At 48.3% G+C, this 18,627-nt stretch overlaps 1 protein-coding gene across 1 annotated transcript in view; it reads left to right on the forward strand.

Moving 5' to 3' along the window:
- Nucleotides 1-18,627, forward strand: part of MPP1 (MAGUK p55 scaffold protein 1) — a 156,354-nt gene that overhangs the window by 136,114 nt on the left and 1,613 nt on the right. The gene's annotated exons all lie outside the window — the stretch shown is intronic.

The raw sequence follows: 18,627 nt of genomic DNA on the forward strand, positions 1-18,627 counted from the left end.
AGAATACTTCAGAGCTTTGGTTACAAAGATTATTAAGAATATTTTAAAAACACACACAGAATACAGCAATCTCCATAAATGAAAAGGAAATAAAAACTTACAGAAACCCTATTCACTTACGCAAATAAGTTTTAAATATTTCTGCTGTGGGGGATTTCACAGGATTACTCAGGTCATCTCCAGCATGTACTGTTTCCCCAAGAGCTCACACAAACTTTTTCATGAGAGGGACAGATATAGTCTCCAGCTTCATCAGGCCCCCTCCCTTGGGGTTTTTAACCACTTCTGTTCTGGACTACATCTATACCAGGTTTTACATACTTGGTGCTTGGCAACAGCCAAGGGGGGAGGTAAGGGGTGTAGCCCCAAAGGTGTACTGTATGAATCTCTTTCAAAGAAAGTGAGGTTTATGACATTAGCCAGGAAACAGGATCCCTGGTCTGTTTACAGCCCCTCTGTTGACACAACAAACAAATTGGCCTTATCAGCCCTCAATGTCCAGAGCTTGCAAATATCTGCTTTTGATGTAGAAATGTCATCCCCCTTTACAATGGTCCAGTCAGGCACATGTCATCTCAAACTTTATGGTCTGCAGATCTGCCCCAGCCTGGACCTAGTGAGGTCAAATGCAGGATATTGCCTGTCAGCCATGTTGTCACATCTAGGCTGAAAAGAATACAAAATTATATATATACTGTCACTTGAAAACATTATTGGTGATTATTCCTGCAGGTAATCACCACACCTTAAATCACACATAATTTGTGATCCTCCTTTCTGTATTTAAACGTGACAGTGCTGATTCCCCATGCGCGGTGCAAGATGCAACTGTGCAAGTCTGAAACTTGTACACCACAACAAGGAATCCCACTGCCCCATGCAGCAAGCAGGGTTGCCATCAGAAATTGTGGGGCCTGACCAAATAGGCAGACACCATCTCTGAAATGTGTTGATGTGCTTGCTGTGACTGTCTGAGAGACATCTAATTGGACTTACTCATTAAGCATGAGATTGCACACAAATCATCTAGCCTGGAATATCCTGAAACCTTCCAGGACACTGAGAGGGTATTGTACCTGTCGATCCTGCAGCAAATACTGTTGTATTATGTGTGTCTCTGTAAAAGGTTTTATATTAAATATTTGGTACAAGGGATATTGCTTTTCCTTTTATATAGCGCGATATGGATACTTATGTCACCACTGGTGTGAATGACTGTGTTTGAACCTAAAAAGGATTGTAACTTTTCTAGCACCTGGTACTGACTACCGAGCGCTGAGAAATACAGTGATGCCCTCAGCTAGAGAAAAACCATGATGTGCATGAACCAAGGGGGACATATTGTAAGTGTCTGTCTTTAGGTAACATGCTGAACCTGCCATATAAATCTATGTACTGTAGGAGGAGACTGAACACAAATTTCATTAAAAAAGATTTTATTAGTTACACTATCTGCTATTTGTGATACATTGTATAGAGGACTCCACCGGCTGAGGTCTGCCACATTTCTTTCTCCCCTTCTTCCTGTCAGCAATTATAAACTTACCCTTTCTTCTAACCCCACGGTGCTTCTCTAGTGCCATGGCTACTTTCTGCTGCATTGGCGCAGTGTGATGTCATGCTGTCACACGTGCCCTACACCAGACGTGTCAAACTCGCAGCCCACAACGCATACTTTTGCGGCCCAAGTTTTTTTTTCTCTCTCTAAACAATGGAATGCGGCCCACCACCGGATGAGTTACTGTTGGCATGTCTGGCGTGCTTGGAGCTCATCTCCTATCAAGCAGCATTCACCGTTCTGCACATGCGTGACAAGATAGTGAGCGATGGGGAAATGTCCACGCGGGAGCTGCTGCGCATGCACGGCTGCCTTTGCAAAGATCTGCCCCCTGCCACATCCTACCTGCTCAGTGCCATCACGCCTTGTATGTGTGTGTGCCTAATTGCCCTGTGTTCCCAGCTTACCTAATTCCAGGAGGTTTCTTCTGGACTCTGAATAGAAAAACATGTCTCCAATGAAGAAGGTAAATTGAAGGGGGCAGGCACAAAGGGCTTGTGGCTGGAAGGGACAGAGGGAGCAAGAGGGGATACCAGGGGGCATGTGTCTGGACTGGAAGGATAGAGGGGGGCTGAAAGTGACACATTTTACTAGCTCACACTGATATGTATTACACAGGAGAGGAGACTGTACAGTGAAATATGTGGGGGAATAACACAGCTCACACTATTAGTTGTTTTCTTCCCGATACTTGACATCTTATTATACTTCATTGTTGGTTTTTCTAAGTAACCTTTGAAAATTGTATATAAGAATTTTCTTTTTCTTGCAGCCCACACAAGATTTAGACCTTGATTATTTGACCCACTTGGGATTTTGAGTTTGATATGCCTGCCCTACACTAAACTTTATTGTACAGCTGCTACAGTGCCAGTGTCCTTCCCTCCACTTTGCAGCATGGGCAGCAGGAGACGGGAGAACCGGGGCCCCACCATCAACTTACTGTAGTGGTGGTGGGAAGACGGGGGACCCGTTTCACCATACGGAATTTGCAGCAGACCATGTATCCCAATGGTACCCCCTTGATGGTGTCCCCGGCAGCAAATGTTTCCACACCTCTTACAGTAGACTGTACTATATAGTCAAAATCTCTAAGGGGGGGAGACGCGACTTTTAGTAGACAGATGGTCACATCCTTACCTCAGTAACGTCGGTAAGAATTTACTCTCCAGCCCTCGCTGCAAGCAAGGCGGTTGGGCTGCAAAAAGACCTCATGAGTTTGACACCCCTGGTCTAGAGGAAGTGCCACCTTAGGCAATCCTTACTCGGTAGTACATCTTTAAACTATAGGGCATTGTTGTGTCAACCTTAACCTTGATGTTAGAACATGTTTTGACGCTACAATTCTGGATGTTTACATTTTTATTTTTTTTGAGTGCATGTTAGGAAAATTAGTAGCCCTACGTTAAAAGTAATTTCTTGTCATAGACTTCCTCCTAGCAAATAGGTAAAGCAGTGATTCTCAAACTCGGGGGCAGATGTACTATACAGTGCATCTGGAAAGTATGCACATTGGTTCACTTTTTCCACATTTTGTTATGTTACAGCCTTATTCCAAAATGGAATAAATTAATTTTTCCCCTCAAAATTCTACACACAATACCGCATGTCACCATGAAAAAAGTTTTTTGAGATTTCTGCAAATTTATTAAATATAAAACACTAAGAAATCACATGTACATAAGTATTCACAGCCTTTGCCATGAAGCTCAAAATTGAGCTCAGGTACATACTGTTTCCACTGATCATCCTTGAGGTGTTTCTACAGCTTAATTGAAGTTCACCTGTGGTAAATTCAGTTGGACAGGATTTGGAAAGGCACACACCTGTCTATATAAGGTCTCACACTTGACGATGCATGTCTGAGGACAAACCAAGCATGAAGTCAAAGGAATTGTCTGTAGGCCTCCGAGACATACAGAAAAATATCTGCTGCTTTGAAGGTCCCAATGAGCACAGTGACCTCCATCATCCGTAAATGGAAGAAGTTCGGAACCACCAGGACTCTTCCTAGAGCTGGCTGACCATCTAAACTGAGCGATTGGGGGGAGAAGGGCCCTAGGCAGGGATGATGTGACCAAGAAGCCGATGGTCACTCTATCAGAGCTACAGCATTCCTCTGGGGAGAGAGTATAACTTCCAGAAGGACAACCATCTCTGTACCATACAGGCCTGATTGCTGCAGTGGCCAGACAGAAGCCACTCCTTAGTAAAAATCACATGGCAACCCATCTGTGGTTTGCCAAAATGCACCTGAAGGACTCTGACCAGGAGAAACAAAATTCTCTGGTCTGATGAGACAAAGATTGAACTCTTTGGCGTGAATGCCAGGTGTCATGTTTGGAGGAAACCAGGCACCACTCATCACTAGGCCAATACCATCCCTACAGTGAAGCATGGTGGTGGCAAAATCATGCTGTGGGGATGTTTTTTCAGTGGCAGGAACAGGGAAACTAGTCAGGATAGAGGGAAAGATGAATGCAGCAATGTACAGAGACATCCTGGATGAAAACCTAATTGAGCACTCTTGACCTCGGACTGGGGCTACGGTTCATCTCTCAGCAGGACAACGACCCTAAGCACACAGTCAAGATATCAAAGGAGTGGCTTCAGGATAACTCTATGAATGTCCTTGAATGGCCCAGCCTTAATCCGATTGAATATGTCTGGAGCGATCTGAAAATGGCTGCAGCACCTCTCAAGCTCCATCAGGTTGGATGGGAAGTGTCAGTGGACAAAGAGGAATGGGCGAAACTGCCCAAAGATAGGTATGCCAAGCTTGTGGCATCATATTCAAAAAGACTTGAAGCTGTAATTGCTGTCAAAGGTGCATTAACAAAGTATTGCGCAAAGACTGAATTTTTATTTTTAATAAATTTGCAAAAATCTCAAAATTGTGTAGAATTTTGAGGGGAATGAATTCCATTTTGGAATAAGGCTATAACATAACAAAATGTGGAAAAAGTGAAGTGCTGTCAGCACTTTCCAGATGCACTGTAGCACCAGAGGTTGCATGTGTACAAAAGTATCACAAATAGGTCCATTTTTAAATGCAGAAAACAAATGTAGATGACCAGAAACCCTAACTTTAAAAAATACAACATTTTTGTTGAAGCATATTGATTTCTTAGTTTTTTATTTTTAATAAATTTGCAAAAATCTCAAACTTTTTTCACATTGTCATTATGGGGTATTGTGTGTAGAATTTTGAGGGGAAAAAATGAATTTATTCAATTTTTGAATAAGGCTGTAACATAACAAAAATAGGATTTTGGTACTTACCAGGTAAATCCTTTTCTTTGAATCCATAGGGGTCACTGGAGTACTCTTGGGATATGGATGGCTTTAGCAGGACAGGCACTGAATATTTAAATTTAGTAACTCTCCTCCCCTCCATACTCCCAGAATGGGTGGTCTTCTGTATGCCGGCGGTCAGGCTCCCGGCGCTCAGTATACCGGCGCCGGGAGCCCGACAGCCGGCATACCGACACTTATTTTCCCTCGTGGGGGTCCACGACCCCCATAGAGGGAGAATAAAATAGTCGCGCCACCGTGCCCGTAGCGCGGCGAGCCCGCAAGGGGCTCATTTGCGCTCGCCACGATGTCGGTAAGCCGGCGGTCGGGCTCCCGGCGCCGGGATGCTGGTCGCCGGGAGCCCGACCGCCGGCCAGCCGTAGTGAACCCCCCAGAATACCTCAGTGTTTTTTACTGAGCCGAACAGGAGCGATAGAGAGGATGACAATGGAGAATTACATATAACATAACATAACGGACAACAATAAAGTTGACACACAACGTAACGGAAACTAAACAGTTGACACCATAACCGATATAACTTGAACCTTTGAACAATTCGTTGAGAATGTGTTACCATAAGATCCACTGAACTTATCACAAGACAGGTAAAACTGCTCTGGGTGGGCATCCAGTGCCCCTTATGGATTCAAAGAAAAGGATTTACCTGGTAAGTACCAAAATCCTAATTTCTTTTACATCCACTAGGGGTCACTGGAGTACTCTTGGGATGTACCAAAGTTTCCCCCCTTGGGCGGGAGAGCTGTTTGGCACCTGTAACACTAGGTGTCCAAAGCTAGATGCTGATGCCGCAAACGTATCAAACTTGTAAAAGCGCACAAACGTGTGCACTGATGATCATGTAGCTGCACGGCAAAGCTGCGTCGTAGAAGCCCCACGACCTGCTGCCCATGAAGTTCCCACAGAACGTGTGGAATGAGCTGTTACTGATGCAGTGATCGCAAAAACGCGCTATGGCGCGTATTTTACCCGAGAATTGATGATGGGGACTCAAAAATAAAAAAACGCAGGGTCCATCAGGACGCGCTCTGACCAGCAGCGCTGTCCTGCGCTGTCAGTCAGTTCCGTCTCCACGGTAGCAGAGGGAGGAACTTGGAAGGAGAGGAGACCATGCACAGTGTGTTCTCCCGCCCCGCCTCCCCTCACCGTCTGCTCCGCGCGCATAAGACAGGAATCATCATGGTGTCACAGCAGTCAGTGACAGCTGCTGTTTGTAGTGTAGTGGACGCTGGCTCCCTGCTACGATCGGAAGTCTCAGCTCCGATCCCGCAGCAGAGCCAGAGGGGGCAGAACTAGCCTCAATGAAGTGTCCGCGGCCGGCGACATTATGCAAGACAGCCAGGTACTACAGTAAGTCAGCCTGACTCATTATAGTGGGCTGGCAGGTGTCCGCATCGCTGAGGGAGGAGGAGAGGCTCAGCTGTCCGGCCGGAGGAATGTACCTTTCCCCTTCACTAAGCCTGGCCCACTCAGTCTGCTCTGCAGTGTCTGCCCCTAGTACATGCAGGTCGTGCCGCGATTCGCGGGTAATTAGGGGGCGGGGCTTAACGCAATGAACTGCCCGCCCCCATCAGAGACCTGTGCCTGAGCTAGCTGCTGTAGTTGGTAGTGTATCTCATGCTGCCCCCTCCCCCCCCCCTCTCTCTCACACAGACACTATCTTGTTCCTCTATATTTAACTCTTTCACATGCACCTCTCTCTCCCTGACAATCTCTCATGTGCCTTTCCCTGACACACTCTCTCTCATGTGCCTCTCCCTCTCTCCCTGACACTCTCTCATGTGCCTCTTCCTCTCTCTCATGTGCCTCTCCCTCTCTCTCCCTGACTCATGTGCCTCTCCCTCTCACGCAGCTCTCCCTCCCTCTCGCTGACACTCTGTCTTGCTCCTCTCCCTGACACTCTCATTTGCCTCTGCCTCTCTCTCTGACACTCTCATGTGCCTCTCCCTCTCCCTGACACTCTCATGTGCCTCTCTCTCTCTCTCCCTGACAATCTCTCATGTGCCTCTCTCCCTCTCATGTGCCTCTCTCTCTCATGTGCCTCTCCCTCTCATGTGCCTCTCCCTCTCTCTCTCATGTGCCTCTCCCTCTCTCTCTCATGTGCCTCTCCCTCTCTCTCATGTGCCTCTCCCTCATGTGCCTCTCTCTCTCCCTCACTCTCTCATGCGCCTCTTCCCGACACTCATGTGCCTCTCCCTCTCTCACGCAGCTCTCCCTCCCTCTCGCTGACTCTCTCATGTGCCTCTCCCTGACACTGTCTTGCTCCACTCTCATGTGCCTCTCCCTCTCTCCCTGATACACTGTCTTGCTCCTCTCTCTCATGTGCCTCTCTCTCATGTGCCTCTCTCTCTCTCATGTGCCTCTCTCTCTCATGTGCCTCTCCCTCTCATGTGCCTCTCCCTCTCATGTGCCTCTCTCTCTCTCATGTGCCTCTCTCTCTCATGTGCCTCTCCCTCTCATGTGCCTCTCCCTCTCATGTGCCTCTCCCTCTCTCTCTCGTGCCTCTCCCTCTCATGTGCCTCTCCCTCTCTCTCATGTGCCTCTCTCTCTCCCTCACTCTCTCATGCGCCTCTTCCCGACACTCATGTGCCTCTCCCTCTCTCACGCAGCTCTCCCTCCCTCTCGCGGACACTCTCATGTGCCTCTCCCTGACACTGTCTTGCTCCACTCTCATGTGCCTCTCCCTCTCTCCCTGATACACTGTCTTGCTCCTCTCCCTGCCACTCTCATGTGCCTCTCTCTCCCTGACACTCATGCGCCTCTCCCTGACACTCTCATTTGCCTCTGCCTCTCTCCCTGACACTCTCATGTGCCTCTCTCTCTCCCTGACAATCTCTCATGTGCCTCTCCCTCTCTCTCTCATGTGCCTCTCCCTCTCATGTGCCTCTCTCTCTCCCTCACTCTCTCATGCGCCTCTTCCCGACACTCATGTGCCTCTCCCTCTCTCACGCAGCTCTCCCTCCCTCTCCCTGACACTGTCTTGCTCCACTCTCATGTGCCTCTCCCTCTCTCCCTGATACACTGTCTTGCTCCTCTCCCTGCCACTCTCATGTGCCTCTCTCTCCCTGACACTCATGCGCCTCTCCCTGACACTCTCATTTGCCTCTGCCTCTCTCCCTGACACTCTCATGTGCCTCTCTCTCTCCCTGACAATCTCTCATGTGCCTCTCCCTCTCATGTGCCTCTCCCTCTCTCTCATGTGCCTCTCCCTCTCTCTCATGTGCCTCTCTCTCTCCCTCACTCTCTCATGCGCCTCTCCCCGACACTCATGTGCCTCTCCCTCCCTCACTCTCTTATGTGCCTCTCTCTGACACTCTCATGTGCCTCTCCCTGACACTGTCTTGCTCCACTCTCATGTGCCTCTCCCTCTCTCCCTGATACACTGTCTTGCTCCTCTCTCTCATGTGCCTCTCTCTCTCTCATGTGCCTCTCTCTCTCTCATGTGCCTCTCCCTCTCATGTGCCTCTCCCTCTCATGTGCCTCTCCCTCTCATGTGCCTCTCCCTCTCATGTGCCTCTCCCTCTCATGTGCCTCTCCCTCTCATGTGCCTCTCCCTCTCATGTGCCTCTCCCTCTCATGTGCCTCTCCCTCTCATGTGCCTCTCCCTCTCTCCCTGATACACTGTCTTGCTCCTCTCCCTGACACTCTCATGTGCCTCTCCCTCTCTCTCATGTGCCTCTCTCTCTCCCTCACTCTCTCATGCGCCTCTCCCCGACACTCATGTGCCTCTCCCTCTCGCACGCAGCTCTCCCTCCCTCTCGCTGACACTCTCATGTGCCTCTCCCTGACACTGTCTTGCTCCACTCTCATGTGCCTCTCCCTCTCTCCCTGATACACTGTCTTGCTCCTCTCCCTGCCACTCTCATGTGCCTCTCTCTCCCTGACACTCATGCGCCTCTCCCTGACACTCTCATTTGCCTCTGCCTCTCTCCCTGACACTCATGTGCCTCTCTCTCTCCCTGACAATCTCTCATGTGCCTCTCCCTCTCTCTCTCATGTGCCTCTCCCTCTCTCTCATGTGCCTCTCTCTCTCCCTCACTCTCTCATGCGCCTCTCCCCGACACTCATGTGCCTCTCCCTCTCGCACGCAGCTCTCCCTCCCTCTCGCTGACACTCTCATGTGCCTCTCCCTGACACTGTCTTGCTCGACTCTCATGTGCCTCTCCCTCTCTCCCTGATACACTGTCTTGCTCCTCTCCCTGACACTCTCATGTGCCTCTCCCTCTCTCTCCCTGACACTCATGCGCCTCTCCCTCTCTATCCCCGACAATCTCTCATATGTCTCTCCCTGACAATCTCTCATGTGCCTCTCCCTCTCATGCAGCTCTCACTCCCTCTTGCTGACACTCTCATGTGCCTCTCCCTAACACTGTCTTGCTCCACTCTCTCATGTGCCTCTCCCTCTCTCCCTGATACACTGTCTTGCTCCTCTCCCTGACACTCTCATGTGCCTCTCCATGACTTTCATGTGCCTCTCCCTCTCTCTCCCTGACTCTCTCATGCGCCTCTCCCTCTCTCCCTGACACTCTCTCATGTGCCTCTCCCTCTCTCCCTGACACTCTCTCATGTGCCTCTCCCTGACACTCATGTGCCTCTCCCTCTCTCACGCAGCTCTCCCTCCCTCACTCTCTTATGTGCCTCTCTCTGACACTCTCATGTGCCTCTCCCTCCCTCTCTCTGACTCTCTCATGTGCCTCTCCCTCCCTCTCTCTGACACTCTCTCATGTGCCTCTCCCTCTCTCTCATGCAGCTTTCCCTCCCTCTCTCTCCCTGACAGTCTCATGTGCCTCTCCCTCTCTTCCTGACACACTCTCATGCGCCTCTCCCTCCCTCTTCCTGACACACTCTCATGCTTCTCTCTATCTCTCACCCTGACATACTCTCTCATGCACCTCTCCCTGACACCCTCTTAAATGCCCCTCTCTCTCTCCCTGACGCTGTCTCTCTCTCCCTGACAGTCTCTCTGTCCCTCTCCCTGACACGGTCTCTCTTTCTTACTCCCCTCCCCATCTCCTGCTCCTCCCCCTCTCTCTGTAACACCCTCCAGTGATCACAAAATACGCGTTATAGCGCATTGACCCAGTTTAAAAAAATGAGCGGGTCCTGCAGGACGCGCTGATGCCTGTGTGCACCGTGTCAGCCAATAAGAATTCACTGACCTGCTCCCCTTGTCTGCTCTGATACACTGACAGCAGCCAACCGCATCAGAGTGGCCTGACCCCACTGCTTCACAATAACAACCCACGCAGCAGCAGCAGCTAGAGTACCTCCTGGGCAGCAGAATGTCTGTCTTCAGCCTTCACCCTCTCCCTGTGACAGAGACCGGCCGAGCTGTCACACGCAGAGCCATCTCACGAGTCCCGAAAGGAGCATCTGCCAAGCACCGGACATCGCCTCCTAGATACCAGCCGTCGCCCCTCCTACAAACCCAGCGCTTCAGTATTCTCTCCTTGGCTGCAGCTACGCTGACCAGGATGCCATCATTGGAGAGTGCCCACACACAGCCACGGCTACTTCCTCAGCATTACTTCCCGCACTTGGCACCTGGTAAGATGTGTATAGTACTATAGGGGTGCTGTCATATACGCCCACGGTCCCCACTGCCAGCCATACACGTGTAGAGGTCGTATCTCCGGTTCCCCAGCAGCCATCTACCCTTATTCTACCCCCAGTACTTCCTGCCTCTAACCCCCTCCTTGCCCCACTGCACTGTCCCACCTATCCACTGCCCCCAGTACCTACCCATACCATCTCTCTAGCCCCAGCACTTCCTGCACCTAACCCCCTCCTTGCCCCCAGTACAGCCCCAGCTGCTATCTACCCAAGCCGTATCCCTACCCCCAGTACTGCCTGCCCCTAACCCCCTCCTTGTCACCCTGTACCACCCAAACTATCTACTCGTGCTCCCTCTATACCCCCAATACTACCAGTCCCTAACCCCCTCCATGCCCCCACTACTGCCCTAGCTGCTATCTAGCCATGCCTCTTTTCTACCCCCAGTACTTTCTGGCCCTAAATCCCTCCTTGCCCCCCAGTACTGCCACAGCTGCTATCTAATATTAAACCCTAACTAATCCCAGCACTGCCTGCCACTAGCCACCCCAACACAGTTTCAACTGCTGTCTGAACTTGCCCTCTCCCTACCCCCAGTGCTGTCTACCTTTACAGCCCCCCTCTACTCCCAGCTCTGCCCCAACTTCTCCCTGCTTCTGCCCCAAATGCTACTTGCTTTTTTACCCCTCTATCCTAAATGCCACCTGGCCCCCGCACAGTCCCAACTGCAGCCTTCCCTCACCCCTCATAAAGTGTGATGGGACCCAGAAACGGTGGAGTAGGACCCCAATTTTTTATAGTGAGGGGTCCCTAGGACCCACAATTTTTTTTGCTCAGCGCGATCACTGTGATGTAGGCGGCTGTAGCCTAGCATGAAGTATGGTCAGTTTAATCCATCTGGATAAGGTCTGCTTGGAAGCTGGCCAACCCATCTTTGCAGCATCATAGAGAACAAACAATGTATCAGTCTTACGAACTATAAACGTTCGGGCTACATAAAAGTGTAGTGCGCGTACCACATCCAAAGTTCCTGAACCTTCTGATAACACAGGAACTACGATTGGTTGATTGATGTGAAAAGATGACACTACTTTTGGCAGGAAAGCGGGATTCGTCCGAAGTGCCGCTCTGTCATCATGAAACACCAAATACAGTGGCTTTCATGACAAGGCACCCAAATCTGAAACACGTCTTGCTGAAGCTAAGGCTAGGAGAATTTTTTTTTCCCAAGTGAGAAACTTAATATCCACTTGTTGTAAGGGTTCAAAATATGAAGACCAGATTCAAGTCCCATGGCGCTGTAGGTGGTATAAATGGAGGCTGTACTCTGAGGACACCTTGCAGGAAAGTGTGTACAGTCGGCGAAAGAGCCAAACGCTTTTGAAAGTAAATTGATAAGGCAGAGACGTGCAACTTTAATGTAGACAAACGTAGTCCTCCATCCAACCCCGTCTGTAGAAATAACAAAAGACGGGATAACTTGAAAGATGATGTCGGAAACTTCCGAGCTTCACACCAACCTATATAGGCACGCCAAATTCTGTGATAATGAGCTGCCGCAACTGGCTTCCTAGCACGTAACATGGTTGGTATAACCGATTCCGGAATGCCCTCGCTTAAGAGGGCGGTCTCAACAGCCACCCCGTCAAGCGCAGCCGTGCTAAATCGGGGTAAAGGAACACGGACCCTGTTGTAACAGGTCTGGTCGTAGCGGGAGCGGCCAAGGATCGTCTGCGAGTAGTCCGCGGAGATCCGAGAACCATCCTCTCAGGCCAATGAGGACTCTCGTTTGATCCTTTTAGCAACAGAGGGAGTAGCGGAAACGGTGGAAACAGATACACGAGGCTGTACGGCCACGCGATTGTGAGAGCATCCACTGCCACTGCCTTTGCATCTCGTGTTCTGGACACATACTGGGGTGTTTGGTGATTGTGGCGAGATGCCATCAGGTCCACTTGTGGGTAACCCCACCTCTGGACCAACATGTGAAACAATTCTGGATTTAATACCCATTCTCCTGGATGAAAATCCCGACGGCTGAGAAAACCAGCCTCCCAGTTGTCCACTTCCGGAATGAACCCTGCCGACAATATCACTTGGTGATGCTCGGCCCAATTGAGGATTCGAGCTACTTCCCGCATGGCCATGCGGCTTCTCGTTCCTCCTTGTTTGTTGATGTACACAACTGCAGTCGCGTTGTCTGACTACACCTGGACAGTCTGAGACCGGATAATGTGCACTGCTTGTCGCAGCGCATTGTAAATTGCCCGGATTTCCAGGACATTAATAGACAGCAATCTTTCGTGATCCGCCCAGAGACCCTGGAGCTGACAATTTTGGACCACAGCTCCCCAACCTCTGAGACTCGTGTCCGTCGTTAGAATTATCCAATTCCAGACGCCGAACCGTTTCCCTGCGGTGAGATTGTGTACTTTGAGCCACCAGAGTAGAGATACTCTGGCCCGTGGAGACAACCGCACCATCTGGTGAATCTGCAGATGCGAGCCTGACCACTGTGCGAGCACATCCAGTTGAAAAGGACGTGAGTAAAATCTTCCGAACTGAAGCGCTTCAAAAGCCGCCACCATTTTCCCTAACAGTTGAATGCACAAATGTACCAACTGTACCAGATGACTAATACTTTGTACTTTCTGTTCTGGTAGGTAAATTCTTGGATTCACCGTATCGAGAATCATTCCTAGGAATTGAAGTTGTTGAGACGGAATCAGATTTGATTTCTTGAAGTTGACAATCCAACCGTGCTGAACTAGTACATTGTACGTTGCAACGCATGTTGGAGGAGCATCTGTTGAGACGGAGCTTTGATGAGTAGATAGTCCAAGTACGGGACTATTATCACTCCCAGGGATCTGAGATGAGCTATCATCACAGACATTCCTTTGGCCTCTCGTCAGCGCCTCGGGTATTCACCAAACGGTAGAGCCTGAAATTGGTAATGGTTTTTCCGTACCGCAAACCGTAAGTACCTCTGATGCGGTGGCCAAATTGGAATGTGTAAGTATGCATCCTTGAGATCCAGCGCAATCATGAATTCCTGTGGCTCTAAACCTGCAATTACAGTCCGCAGGGATTCCATCTTGAATCTGTAGTAAGTGATGTACTAATTGAGACCCTTTTAAGTTCAATATTGGTCCGACAGAGCCATCCGGCTTTGGTACTACAAAAAGACTGGAATAATAACCCTGACCTTGTTTGTGAACAGGGACCGGAATCAAAACTGCTGAATCCAGCAGAGACTGAATGGCAATTTGAAGAACCGCCTTCTTGTCTTCCGACACAGGCAGTCCTGTCTTGAAAAACCGCACTGGTGGGAGACAGTCTAACTCTATTTTGTAACCTTTTAACACTAAATTGCAGATCTACCCATCTGTGGATGTCTGGAACCACGCCAAATGGAACGTCTGAAGGCGTGCCCCCACAACTGGAGATCCAAGATGGGCTGGGAGCCCGTCATGCCACTGGCTTGTCGGTGACCTTAGCGTCCTGACGACGGGTGGTGGTTTGTTGAAAACCATGTCCTCTACCTCGTCTACCAGGTGTGGTTGTTCCTCTACCACGGCCTCGAAAGGGCTGAGGTCTAAAGGACCTTAGAAATCCATTTGTCCAATTCAGGACCAGGCAACTTCTCGCCACTGTAAGGTAACGCTTCTATTCCTCTCTTGACCTCTGCCTGCCAAGAACGCAGCCAGAGTGCTCGTCGTGCCGTAACTAGTGACGATGAAAGGCGAGAACTGACCTGACAGACGTCCGTAGAAGCTGTACAAAGATGATCAGCGAGCAGCATAAGGTGGTCGTCCTGTAGGGCGGACCTGAGTTCTGTTATCCATACAATTAGCGCCTTAGTTACCCAAATGCCAACCAAACCAGGTCTAAGCAACACCCCTGCTGCTGTATACATGGACTTTAGCATAGCTTCTAGTTTACGCTCTGAAGGGTCTTGAAGCGTAGTAGCAGTTGGTACTGGAGTGGTTAATTTTTTAGTAAGTTTAGACACAGACGAATCCACCATTGGCGGATTCTCCCATGTACTGTAGATGTCACAGACTCTGGAAACAGGTAACTAGACTTAAATCGGCGAGGTATAGAAAACCGTTTATCCGGATTCTTCCGTGTCTCTATTAACATCTTATTAAGAGATTCCGAAAAAGGAACACACACTGGAGATCTCTGTCGTTTAGTAAATACCACCTCATCATTTGTCAGAGGTTCTTCAGTCTCTGTAAACTTCAGAGACTGACGCAGCGCCCTGATGAGATCATCAATGCCCGGACTGTCAATATCCTCACTATCTGACTGCTGGTCCAATTCACCCTCCTCATGCTCATCTTGCGCAGTGAGGTCTGGCATAGAATCGTCAGAAAACAACGTAGCCGAAACTGGTAAATTATAAGACAAAATAAAATGATCCTTTTCTACCCGAAGTGGACTTGGACCGTGGCAAAGGCTGAGAACCTTCTGGTATCTGTGGCGGTTCACCCAAGACTCAGATCTTGCCGCCTCCCGCTCGTGGCGGCCAATTCTGATTGCAACCCAGCCATTACATCTGCTAATATTGCCCATTGAGGATCCGGGGATGAAATCGGAGTAGAAATTGTATGTGTAGCTGAATTTACAAAACATACTGTGCATGTGGTAGAACCATCCGGTAACACACTCTTACAGACAAACTGCTTTTTTGTTTTAGCTGGTGTCTTACTCATTATGCAGACGGACAACACAAATAGACAAGACAGACAGCTCACACGACTCAGTAAAATTATTACTAAGGTGTGTATATGGCCGAACGTGGCCAGTCAGTACTATATGAAACCTGATCCAAAATTCCCACTAACACCCCTGTGCCATCCGGTGGAGTAGTGTTGTAGGACAGGAACATTCTGGAAGGAGAAACAGGAAGCATGGTTAAAATGGCCCCCATGCCATGCTTACAGTCAGAGTCACATTTCAGGCTATCATACACATTATAACCTGTAACCCTGTTAATATAGACTTAACAGCCTATCTTCCTATTAAACCCATGCAGCCTTTACTATAATGCTGCTACTGCTATGGGCATTTACTCTACCCTTCCCCCCCCTCGCAGCTGCGCTGCCTGATACACTGCTTCCCCCCTTGAGCTCCATGCAGCGGATGGGAGCTGCGTGCAGGGTGACGGGGAGTGAAGTGGCCAGCGGTGGCGCTGATTTGAGCCGCACTGCTGGAAGCCGGTTAGTAGCTCCGTACGGAGCCTAGAGGGTGACGGGCGCCCAGCGGTAGGCGTGATCTGGGAGCCGCGCGGGCAGGCGTGGCACTGCTGGGAGCCAGAAAGTGGGGGGAATGGTGGCACTGAGCGGCGGCGGATAGAAGCGGGCTTGGACCTTTGACCAGCGCGTTCCCCACACAGCGGGACCGCCCTGTCCCCCCAGCATACCTGATCTCCTGTAGTGAGGGGCTTCTTCTATAAGCTCTGTCCAGCCTTTCCTGCAGCTCAGAGACGAGAGTTGCTTGTGGTGTGAGGGCGCTCCCTGTGTGAGGACTGACATGCCAGTAGCTGCCCTTGCAGCGTGCACTATCCCGGACCAAGCTTCTTGCTAAGCTGGGAAGGGATGTGCTGAAGTATTAAAAAGAAAAAATAGTATAAAAAAAACGAAGTATGTGTGGAAGAATCCACTCGTGCTGTCACTCCTGTGAGCACCGAAAAAACAGTGAGGTATTCTGGGAGTATGGAGGGGAGGAGAGTTACTAAATTTAAATATTCAGTGCCTGTCCTGCTAAAGCTGTCCATATCCCAAGAGTACTCCAGTGACCCCTAGTGGATGTAAAAGAAATGTGGAAAAAATGAAGCGCTGTGAATACTTTCCGGATGCACGGTAGCAGCTGTTTCTGCTTCACCGGAAATAGAGAAGGAAGTTTTCATCCGCACTAGAGACACAAATTATTTTTTTAGCAGAATTAGAGACTAATGGTCCTTAAAATATTGACAAACTATATTGTTGAAATAATTATGACCAATTTTGTGGGTGCCACCCTCCAACTAAGCAACATGTTAGGAGTTTCACAAGGAGAAAAAGAATCCGATTCTAGTGGGTGCACTCCATCCCTTGAATTTGTTTAAAATACAATTTATTTCATTTATTAAAATTTGGTATAGACATACCTCCCTTATCTAAGAGCCTGTAGGGCTAAACATATTATTTTCCAGTTCAGCCTTATTTTGGTCTGAGTAAAGCGAAGTATTAAAGAGTGAATTAAAAAAAGGAGAGAAAAACAAGAATAATGTGATGAAAACAACTAAATATGTGTTGGTGAATAAAGTGTTAAAATTATTTTTGTACCCGTTCTATCATGTGGATATAATTTATTGAAGACTTCTTCTAATGTTGATTTCTGATCTTATTGCTGGTGTTTTGAAGCCTAAAGCCAAGTGTTTACATACAGAATGTTAACTGATACATTTGTATCTACAGTGGTTTTGATACCTTGTGTGTAAATTAATATGTCCAGAAATATGCCTTATTGGGAATTTAACCCTTCTATTATGGTAATCTGAAAGTGATGTAATACTAAGTATATCAATCAGGATGATGCTATGATCAAGAGAGCAGATGATGGATCACATATATACATTCAATCCACATTTTATAATAAAAAGACGCCCTTTTAGACAGACAAAGAGCTATCTTGTGTCAGACGATTAATAATTAGTGGCTATTGATAGTCTCTCGAATCACATGGATGGTTAATCTTGGTAGAACTTGTACTGTTTATAATTCTAGGTATATTACTAGTAAGCTCTATGTATCAGCTGACGTAACATTCAGCATCCGTGCAATATTATTGCACAAGTAATTATGTCATATACTGTTCTTTTTTGCCCTATTATATCCATAGGACTATTTACACACAATTTTGCAGCACAAACCCCTCTGCGTCCATTGTATTTCTTTGGCTCATGTAGAGAATTATTCACTCAGCGCGACTTAACACTTGTACTGCATGTCACGTTGGAACACACTCCCCTTTGTGCACATGTGGTTTATTTCAGCTTACATGGATAATTAGCCTGTGCAGTGTCTTCACACTTGTGCTGTACGTAATATTTAGTATATTGCCGGCAGACCTAGTAAATCAGCTGCAGCAATACTTGACAATAGTGCAGTGTTATTACACAAACAATACAGTTTTTATTACTCTCTTATAGACAGGATTATTTGTGTGCAATTTCAAAGCACAATTCTCTGTGTGTATTTAATTTCTTCTACTAACAGAGAGGGTTGAATGAAAAATGCCTTTACATTTATAATGCATCAAATACCAGATGTGTTACAGATATGCTTTATATACGTTGCTCTGGTTGCGGTTGGCGTCCCCACTTCTCCAAGAGCTTATAAGTCTGTATGCACTGTTATTCTGTTAGTAAATAAGTTCTCCAGCCATCATGACCTTTAGTAATCAGAATAATATAGCAATGCACTCTCAAACATTAGGCCAGTCACAATTGTGAAGAAGTCTAATTATTAGAATCCTATAACGGGTACTACGCTACCCATGCGCATTTCGCTTGTCTAAAGCTTCATCAGGGCTATAGTCTTTCTGCTTCACCACCTATAGAAGCAAAGCAAGAAACAATACCACTCCGCCACAGTGGGGAAGAGGAAACTCCCCACACCGATGATCCATGCAAGGCTCACAGCACATTAGTTTAGTGCTGACACGCTGCGTCTTCCCTCCCAGACAGCCCCACTGCACATGTGCAAGATGTCCCATGTGGAGCTGGACTCACCGTAGGTAATCCTGCCAATATAGGGGGGAAAAAATTGATATACCACAAAAGGGCACGATAAGTTTTTTTAATGCATCTTGATTTTCCATTGCAGTAAAATCGTTTTATGTTTACAGATCCCATAAATAGTGATATTTCTCTACGTTATCTGCTTTCATACATGCCAAAGTTGATTGTAAGATCAAATAGTGCTGGTTATAGCGCATTTGACATGAGGACAGAGTTTGAGAACCACCGAGGTAAAGGTTCTTTGCGGACATCTTTGTGCCAGCCTACAACCACTGATTCCCCCCCCCCCCCCCCCAAGTCTTTGTTTGAATGTAATCACTGGAGCCTGCCTGGCTGCCAACTTGCTGGGTCCTTGCATTCCACTGCAGTCTGCACTCATTCATGTGCATCTGTGCAGGTGGTCAGTCTG

This window comes from Pseudophryne corroboree, chromosome 8 (assembly GCF_028390025.1).
Source record: "Pseudophryne corroboree isolate aPseCor3 chromosome 8, aPseCor3.hap2, whole genome shotgun sequence".
NCBI lineage: Eukaryota > Metazoa > Chordata > Amphibia > Anura > Myobatrachidae > Pseudophryne > Pseudophryne corroboree.